This window comes from Chrysochloris asiatica, unplaced genomic scaffold (assembly GCF_000296735.1).
Source record: "Chrysochloris asiatica unplaced genomic scaffold, ChrAsi1.0 scaffold00003, whole genome shotgun sequence".
Lineage (NCBI taxonomy): Eukaryota > Metazoa > Chordata > Mammalia > Afrosoricida > Chrysochloridae > Chrysochloris > Chrysochloris asiatica.
Window position 1 is genome coordinate 26,594,685 of NW_006408521.1, and position 9,735 is coordinate 26,604,419.

Here is a 9,735-nt window from a genome sequence, read left to right on the forward strand (position 1 = left end):
CTAGGCATTGGTGAACTGAAATGGACTGGTACTGACCATTTTGAAAATTGGAAGTTGTCAAAAATTAAATGGAACACATAAAGATCCTAGGCATTAGTGAACTGAAATGGACTGGTACTGACCATTTTGAATCTGACAATCATATGGTTTACTAAGCAAGAAACGACAAGTTGAAGAGTGTCACAGTCCTCATCAAAAAGAACATTTCAGGATCTATCATAAAGGACAAAGCCGCCTGTGATAGAATAATATTCATATGCTTACAAAGAAGACCAGTTAATACCACTACTATTCCAATTTACATACCAACCACTAAAGCTAGTGAGGATGAAATTGAATTCTACCAACTTCTTCGGTCTGAAATTGATCAAATATGCAAGCAAGATGTATTGACAATTACTAGTGATTGGGATGCAAAGGTTGAAAACAAAGAGGAAGGATCAGCAGTTGGAAAATATGGCCTTAGTGATAGAAATGATGTTGGAGATCACATGATAGAATTTTGTCAGACCAATGACTTATTCATTGCAAATACCTTTTTAAAACAACATAAAAGGTGATTATACACATGGACTTCATCAGATGGAATACACAGACATCACATCAATTGATTACATCTGTGGGACGAGATGGTGGAAAAACATAATATCATCAGCCAAAACCAGGCCAGGGGCATACTGTGGGACAGACCATCAATTGCTCATATGCAAGTTCAGACTGTTGTTGTTGTTGTTAAGTATTGTGGAGTCGGTTCCGACTCATAGTGACCCTGCACAGGGTTTCCGAGGCTGCAAATCTTTATGGGAGCAGAAAGCCTCATCTTTCTCCCGCGGGACAGCTGGTAATTTCGAACTGCAGACCTTGAGGTTAGCAGCCTGTTTCATAACCACTACGCTACCAGAGCTCCTTAAGTTCAGACTGAAGCTGAAGAAAGTTAAGATAAGTTCACAAGTGCCAAAATACGACCTTGAAAATATCCCAGCTGAATTTAGAGATCATCTGAAGAACAGATTTGATGCATTAGACACTAATGACCAAAACCACAAGAGCTGTGGGATGACATCAAGAACGTCATACAGAAAGCAAAAGGTCATTAAAAAGACTGGAAATAAAGAAAAGACTAAAATGGATGTCAGAAGAGACTCTGAAACTTGCTCTCCAGCATACAGATGCTAAAGCAAATGGGAGAAATGATGAAGTCAAAAAGCTGAACAGAACATTTCTAAGAGCAGCTCACTTGCTGAAAGCAAAGAGGACTTAAAATACTTACTGATGAAGATCAAAGACCATAGTCTTCAGAAAGCAAAAATTCTCACAACTGGACCAATAAAAAATATCATGATTAACGGAGAAAAATTGAAGTTGTCAAAGACTTCATTTTGCTTGGATCTACAATCAAAACTCATGGAAGCAGCAGTCAAGAAATCAAATGATACATTGCATTAAGTAAATTTGCTGCACAGGACCTCTTTAAAGTGTTCAAGAGCAAAGATATCAGTTGAGAACTAAGATGCGCCTGACCCATGTTTGAATTTTGGTGGACCGCAGAAATGCTTTTCCTGCTGTTGAAGAAAACGTTGTTGTATGTTGACGGCGTCAATAGTACCTGTAGAATGTCTGGTCACAACTTAACTCACACAGTTCTACTCTGACAAAGATGGGGTCTCCATGTGTCAGAAGATATTCAACGGCAACTGGTTTACCGCTGGTTTAACCCCTGATCCAGACTCTCTAGAACTGCACACTGTGTCCTGTACCAAAAAACCAGTTTCCTCTTGGTGAAGGGAGGAAAAAAGATTTGCCCTTGCCTACTGATTATAGAGTCCTGGTGTGGCACTGTGAGCTAATATGTCAGATGTCAAAGTCATTTGAACTGCAAGGTCAGTGGTTCAAGCTCATCAGCGGCTCCTTGGAAACCCTATGGATCGGAATTGACTCGATGGCACTTAACAATCACTGATTATAGATTCAAAGGCCACAGGCTCACACTCTCCCAACTGCTTTCAGAGGCAATTGAAACAACTGTTATTCCAGGGCTGGCTTCCGGGACTGCTTCCTTTAGGTGTTTGGAAAGTGTTGTACAGGCGCCATATACTAATGGGCAGCAATGGCTGAGTCCACGTCCATGCTAATCCCATTTAATTCCTAATACCCGTGTGAAGGAGACACTCCCATTCTAAAGATGAGGAATGAAGATTTAGCGGTTCAGTAAATTGTTGTTGATCAGTGCCATCGAGTCAGTACTGACTATAGCAACCCTGCACAGGGGTCTCAAGGAGTGGCTGGTGAGTTTGAATCTCTGATCTTGTGGTTGAAACCAACCTTGCAGTCCAGTGCTTTATCCCACAGCGCCACACTAGGACGTCTCAGTCAGCAGTAAATAGCTAGTAAGTAGAAGTATACTGGGTTGAACAGTGTCCCCCCACAAATTCACATCCACCTGGAACCTCAGGATGTGATCTTATTTGGAAATACGGTCTTTGCAGATATAATTAATTAAGATGAAGTCAGACTGTAGAAAAAACAACCACATCTTAATTAATTATATCAGCAAAGACCGTATTTCCAAATAAGGTCACACCCTGAGGTTTCAGGTCTATGGGTCAGAACTGAATCAATGGCCCTTAACAACAATAACAATATTGCAGGCCAGGACTCCTAGTGTGGCACTGTAGGATAAGCACTAGACTGCTAACCGAAAGGTTGTTGGTTCAAACCCATCAGTCGCTCCTCAGAAGCTCTATACAGGGTTAATGTGAGTCAGAACCAACTCGACAGCACTTAACTTTAGGCCAAGAGGATAAACACTGGACTGCTAACTACAAGGTTGGCTGTTTGAGCCCATTCAATGCTCCGTGGGAAAAAGATGGGGTTTTCTGTTCCTGCAAAAATTTTGGTTGGTTGGTTACATGCTACGGAGTTGGCTCTGACTCATAGTGACCCTGTACAGGGTTTCCGAGGCTGTAAATCTTAATGGGAGCAGAAAGCCTCATCTTTCTCCCATGGGACAGCTCGTAGTTTTGAACTGCTGATCTTGAGGCTAGCAGCCCAACATGTAACCACTATACTACCAGAGCTCCTTCCTACAAAGATTTACAGGTTCAGAAGTCACTATGAGCCACAACCGACTTGACAGCACTTAAAAATAACAATAACATTATTGCAGGCCAAACATCCTCTACATTGAATGACTGGAGTCCTTGTCCTTATAAGAAGACAGAGACATGTAGACACACAGGGAGGTCATGAAGACAGAGGCGGACACTAGAGTGATGCATCTGTAAGCCAAGAACACTAAGTTCTTGTGTTCTGCCAGGAACCACCAGAAGCAAGCAGTAACAAGAAAGGATTCTTCCCTAGAGCCTTTGGAGGGAAAATTGCCCTGCTCACACTTAGGTTTCAGACCTCTATCCTCCAGAACTGAGAGAATAAATTTGTGGTGTTTTAAGCCACCCAGTTTATTATACAGTTAAGTTCCTGGGTTAAAAATGTCGGACTTGCAGACAATTTATACTTAAGAACACACTGCCATAAAGCTGATTATAGTAAACACAAAATTAAATAGAATAGTTCATAATAACAAATGCATGCACTACTTTTTGAAGCTGATGAAAACATTGCACTGCTTCAGAGCTTCATCAGCTGAAGGAATGAGAATTCTGTCTTTCTCTTTTGTGACCCACAGGACATACAGTGCCCAGCTACATTTTCTCCCTCTGCAATTAGTGGAAAGCTTATAGCATGTCCTAGATGGCAGCAACATCAACCTGGAGGTCTCCACTTCCCAGTACGCACAGCCATGTGTTGGTCCCTTTATTGGACCTCTATTGTAGGCCCAGCCGTTCTTTGAAATCGCTCTAAATTCTGAGCCCTCATTGCCCTAAATCTCGTTTCAAGGAGAAGCTAAGTAGAAGTATACTGGGTTAAACAGTGTCCCCCCTAAATTCACACCCACCTGGAACCTCAGGATGTCATCTTATTTGGAAATACAGTCTTTGCAGATATAATTAGCTAAGATGAGGTCAGACTGTAAAAAAAGACCTCATCTTAATTAATTATATCTGCAAAGACCGTATTTGCTAAAGACTGTGATAAAGAGCTTGAATCTTAAATATAATGAGGTTAAGTCTATACTCTGCCAATCATTATTGGTGTGATTTGGGGAAAAGCAACCTGTCTTACATCTTAGTTGTAAGATGAGGATAACAGTAGAGCCTCACAGGATTGTGGGAATTCAAAAACAAAATGCCTGAAATGAGGGCCTGAGTCATGCCCAGTAACTGAAAACTGTTATTCAGAAGGGCTTGCAACAGGAGTCTATCATGCTTCCTGGGACTCTGCAAAGCGCCCAAAGATCTTCACCATCGCCATCACCCTCTTCGGCTGGCTACCTCCTGGACATACTTAAAAATTCAGTTCACATCAAATACACCTACTCCTTCCTTCTCGATGAACTCCTTATTTCACATTTACAACCATAGCCTACTATTTTGTGAGTTAACAATGTCTGTCTGGCAGTAACAAACACCAAGGTGAAGATGAGAATCCTGCTAGCTATGATGATTAAAGCTATGTGTCAGCTGGCCTGGGCCATGAGTCTCAGTGGGTTGGCATTCATGTAAAGATGAGGTCATCCTCCACGTTGTGATCTGATGCGGTCCACCTCCATTGTTGTGTAATGCCCATTTTTGCATGATGACCTGGTCTTTGGAATTGAACCATGTCTATAAGTGAGCAGTAGGTGTATTGTCTCCTAAGAAACAATGGGTTGGACGGCTCCTCATCTGTGGCACCACGGCATCTAGTGTGCATCCTGTAATGTACTCATTACACTGTAACTGCCCACACACAAAGCTATCAGCTTTTTTGTTGTCTTAGCGACTAGCACAGAAATAGATACCTAAGCAATGTCTATAGGGAGGAGCTAGACATTTAAAAAAAAAACGTTTTATTGTGAATTATATGATAGTTTACATGGGAGAACATTAGCCTTACATTCATCCTATTGTAATTCATTTCATTGCCATGGTTACACTCCCCTCCATGAATCATCAATCAACCAAAGGGTATAACCTACAAGCCTTGCCCCCACCCCCACCCCCAGTCATCAGCACACAGTCCCTCTCCCTCTCTGAGTCTACAGTCCCTAGCCGCTCCATCTCTCCATGTCATTGTCTCTGCCTCCATCTCTGGGGTCACTGCTTCTCTGGGTAGGGTCTCGCACTCTGCTCTACTCACTCGATGGCTTCAGGGACCACAGCTCCTGGACTGCAAAGTCAATCACTCCCCTCCTTTTGCTACAAAACGTCCACCTTTACATTTCCAACCCTTGCAGTCGGTCCTGATAACAATTATTCACTATTGTATCACAAGAGACCTATCCACATCTCCTTTCATCAGCCCCACCTAGACAGACTGGATACTACTCAGTGGAGATTCTATCTTCCTCCATGCTCTCTGGATCTAGGCTCCCTCTTGAAAGCTTGTAAGCCAGTCACTTCTTGCCTATGTAGCTCCCCCATTTTGGGTAGCCAGTGTCCAAGTTGCCCATCCCTGTCTACTCTGTGTATGGAGGAGGTGGCAATGATCCTCGCTGTAAACTTTTGTTCCCTCTTTTGAGCTACTGCATCCATAGGTGTATGTCAAGTTCCTCAAATTGTATCAGATTACTCTTTTTTTCCTCTTCTTTCTTCTTCTAGTTGTCTTCTGATCATCCAGCCATTGAAACCAGGTCAAGTGGGTATTATCTGCAAGTGTAGGCGTTCTTATGCATATGCCCTCTTTTCTTATCAGCTGGATGCTTCACTCTCCACTCTTGTCCTCTGTGGCTATGTCACTGACTCTGGGCTGAAGAGTCCCCAGGTCTTGCCACACTGCTGGTCAACCAGGTCTCCACCCGGGTTCACAAGAGTCTATTGAACGTTGTAGGGCTTAGCTCACAGCTTCATTGCTGTTTTTCCCTCACATCCCCTTATCGGTGACGAACATGGTCACCAATCAAAGCATGTATTCCCACTGAGTCGTAGTCTTGGAAGGGGGTTTGTGCTGAGGGGACCTGATCCCTTGCCTTGATATCTCCTGGGCGAGTAACTTGCTTGTTCTTGTAGTAGTTAGTCAGACTGCCATTATTGTTTTGTATTTTTCCTGTCAGTCTTTCTTTCAAGAAGTATCTTCTGGAGTAAGTTCCGGTTGCCAGAGCCCAGCGGCTGGTGTGAGAATTGGTCAGGAACCGCTTCCAGGATCCAGAGATCAGGAGAAGCCGAGGTCTCAGCCGGCTCCTCAAGGGTTGCTGATATATGAAATGGCAGAGGATGGAAAAAATTGCGACCAGAGACGTGCAGCAATGAACAAGGAACAATATAATGGAAACTTTACAGATCCCTCTTCAGTGAATTAGAAGAAGAGGAGGGACCGGGAAGAAAGACAGAATATTGTCCTGTGGAGACAGCCACTCATTACCTTGCAGTATTTTTTCCTAATAATCTTGAAGGAATGGACCTCAAAATTATGGCATCATCAAAGCATTGTGGTATCTTTTTACTGCTGCTTGCTGTGTTTATAGCTACATATTATATTGAAGGAGCTCATCAACAGTATGTGCAATGCACAGAAAAACAATTTCTTTTGTATGCCTACTGGATGTTGTTGTTATGTGCCATGCAGTCAGTTCCGACTCATAGCGACCCTGTACAGGGTTTCCGAGGCTTTAAATCTTTACGGGAGCAGAATGCCTTGCCTTTCTCCCACGGAACAGCTGGTAGTTTCGAACTGCTGACCTTGCAGTTCACAGCCCAATTCGTAACCACTACGCTACCAGAGCTCCTACTGGATAGGCTTAGGAATTTTGTCTTCTGTTGGGCTTGGAACTACACTCCTTTCTGCTTTATCTGGATCCACACATAGCTTCAGTTACATTAGCTGCTTATGAATGTAATTCTGTTAACTTCCCTGAACCACCCTACCCTGATCAGGTTATTTGTCCACATGAAGAAAGCATTGAAGGAGCTATTTCTTTGTGGAGCATCATCTCAAAAGTGAGGATTGAGGCCTGTATGTGGGGTATTGGCACAGCAATTGGTGAGCTGCCTCCATATTTCATGGCGAGGGCAGCTCACCTCTCAGGTGCTGAACCAGATGATGAGAAATATCTGAAATTTGAAGAGATACTAGAACATGCAGAGACTGCACAGGACTTTGCCTCCTGGGCTAAACTGGCAGTTCAAAACCTCGTACACAAGGTTGGATTTTTTGGAATTTTAGCCTGTGCTTCAATTCCAAATCTTCTATTTGATCTGGTTGGAATAACATGTGGACACTTTCTTATACCTTTCTGGACCTTCTTTGGTGCAATCCTAATTGGAAAAGCAATAATTAAAGTGCACATCTAGAAAATCTTCGTTATAATAACATTCAGCAAACACATAGTGGAGCAAATGGTGGCTTTCATAGGTGCTGTCCCTGGCATAGGTCCTTCTCTGCAGAATCCATTCCAGGAATACCTGGAAAACCAGCGGCAAAAACTTCACCACAAAAGTGAAATGGGCATCCCACAGGGTGAAAACTGGTTGTCCTGGATGTTCGAGAAGCTGGTCGTTGTCATGGTGTGTTACTTCATCGTATCATTAACTCCATGGCACAAAGTTACGCCAAACGAATTCAGCAGCGGTTGAACTCAGAGGAAAAAAAAATATATAAACAGAGAAAGTTTTTAACTGCAGAAATTAGAATGGATGGGTCTTGCCTTAAACTGGGAGGAAAATTACTTTTCCAACCTGTATCAGTTTTTTAAACTATCTTCCTGAAAGCAGTTTAGTCCCTATTTTGCACTGACATACTTTTCCTTGTGTGTTAATGTAAGGTACTCATTCTAAACTCAATCCAAGTTGTATTTTATTAGGGTGGAGTGTGATGTTCAGCCGCAAACTGAACAGAAATTGGCCTTCTGTTTGTTATTTTCAAAAGACCCACATAGTACAATTAGACAAGTCCCGTCACCCCCAAAAAAGTTAAGTGTGTCAGGCTTTTTAGCTTGTCCAAATTATTGCTTTCTTTTTTAAAAATTCATCAAAATGTATATAAATTATAATAGACTGGATAACAGTTTTGCATGTCTATCGTGGTAAAATTTAATACGTCATCCTGTCCAACCCTTCCAGTCCCACCCTCAAAAAAGGCCATTTTATGATGCATTGCACACCCTCTGGGGAAACTGATCTTTCAATTTTGGGACAGCATAAGGAAAATCTGGCTGGTGTCTCATGAATGAGCTGATGCCATTTTTTAATTCTGTGTATTTAGAATGAAGTCAAGAAAAAACTTTATAAAGACATCTTTGATCATTCCAAAAAAAAAAAAAAAGAAAGAAGAAGAAGGTATATTCTGTTCTTCTAGTTGCTCCATGCTGGTCTGCTTGTTCTTTCTAGTGGAAGTTTTCCATCTTAGACATATATTTAAAAGATTAGAAATCGATGGAAAATGGATAGAAAGAAATAACAGAAAAAAAGATGAAAGGTAGGTACTAAATCCAAAGAAACATGGGAAATGATGTAAGTGGAGGTGTACAAGTGAAACATCACTGTGATTTATGGGCTACACAGTAATGGGCACTAAAAGTGCCCAGCGAATCAGTGGTCAGTCAGGTCTAAATGCTTATACAAAGACAAGACATGAGGAGAAGGCGGAGAAGCTGGCCCAGCGTGTTGAGATATTCTTGGAGAGTTGTGGTTGACATTTCAATTGTAGCTAGCTTAACTCATAGCTGCTAAAAGGCATACTTTAATGTGGTTTATTATGCTTGTGCCGGTATCAGGCAGTGGGTGCTCACTCTGTTCACTGCAGAAGCAAACAGTGCACTCATTTAATCCTGTAAGAACTGGGTGAACTTTTACCATGTGCAAATCACTAGGTATACAAACACATCGTGCTGATCCACCGATCCAAGAGCCAGGTGGAAATGAGTGGTCAGGTCAAGGATGCCACATTAGGAAAATCCTGACATGGGCATTTCAGCCTGATTTCTAAGTCTGTTCCTCCATTCCTCCTCACAGAGGACTTACAACACAGACAAGGGGCTGTGGGTGTCTAAGAGAGTTTTTACTTGCCTGGGATATTGACAAAGCCTTGCTGTAGAAGTTGAAAGTTGGAGCTGGGCTTTGAAAGATGTGCTCAATCCCTAAAGGAGGGTGCGTTCTTAAGCACTATGCTTACTTCTACCACTGGTTAGTATATTTCATATTCATTATGCAGCAAAATTAACCAACTCACAGGTCATGCGCCATGTTAGGCATTAGCAATAGATACAGCCCTCAGGGACTACAACAGTCATATAATCCTTGTCCCCATAGAGCTTACTTACTACATGTGAAAACAGACATGTAAACAGGCCACTGGAGGAGTGATGAGTGTTACAAAGGGGAAAAGGGCAGGTGATCCCTCTGAAGAAGTGAGGAAGATTCATTAGGATCAGCAATAGAGGAAGACGTTAGCAAAGAAAAGTTGGAGCTTGAAGGGAGGGAAAGTCAACCTGGACGATGGAACAATATATGCCAAGTCAGAGAAAATGGTACATTCAAGGGCCTGGGAGCAGTGACTAAAGAGGCCAATCACAAAGAGCTGTATCTTAAAGCACTTAGAAGCCACTTCTCATTCACAGAATTCCATCCTCACAGCAAGCAGCAGAAACTACTTCCATTTTTCCCCTGCCCTGCCTTTAAAGATTTTTATTGTGGTAAAATG

At 42.3% G+C, this 9,735-nt stretch overlaps 1 pseudogene; it reads left to right on the forward strand.

The window, feature by feature from the left end:
• Positions 1 to 6,301: 6,301 nt before the first annotated feature.
• On the forward strand, positions 6,302 to 7,789 carry LOC102824127 (annotated as a pseudogene).
• Positions 7,790 to 9,735: the final 1,946 nt, after the last annotated feature.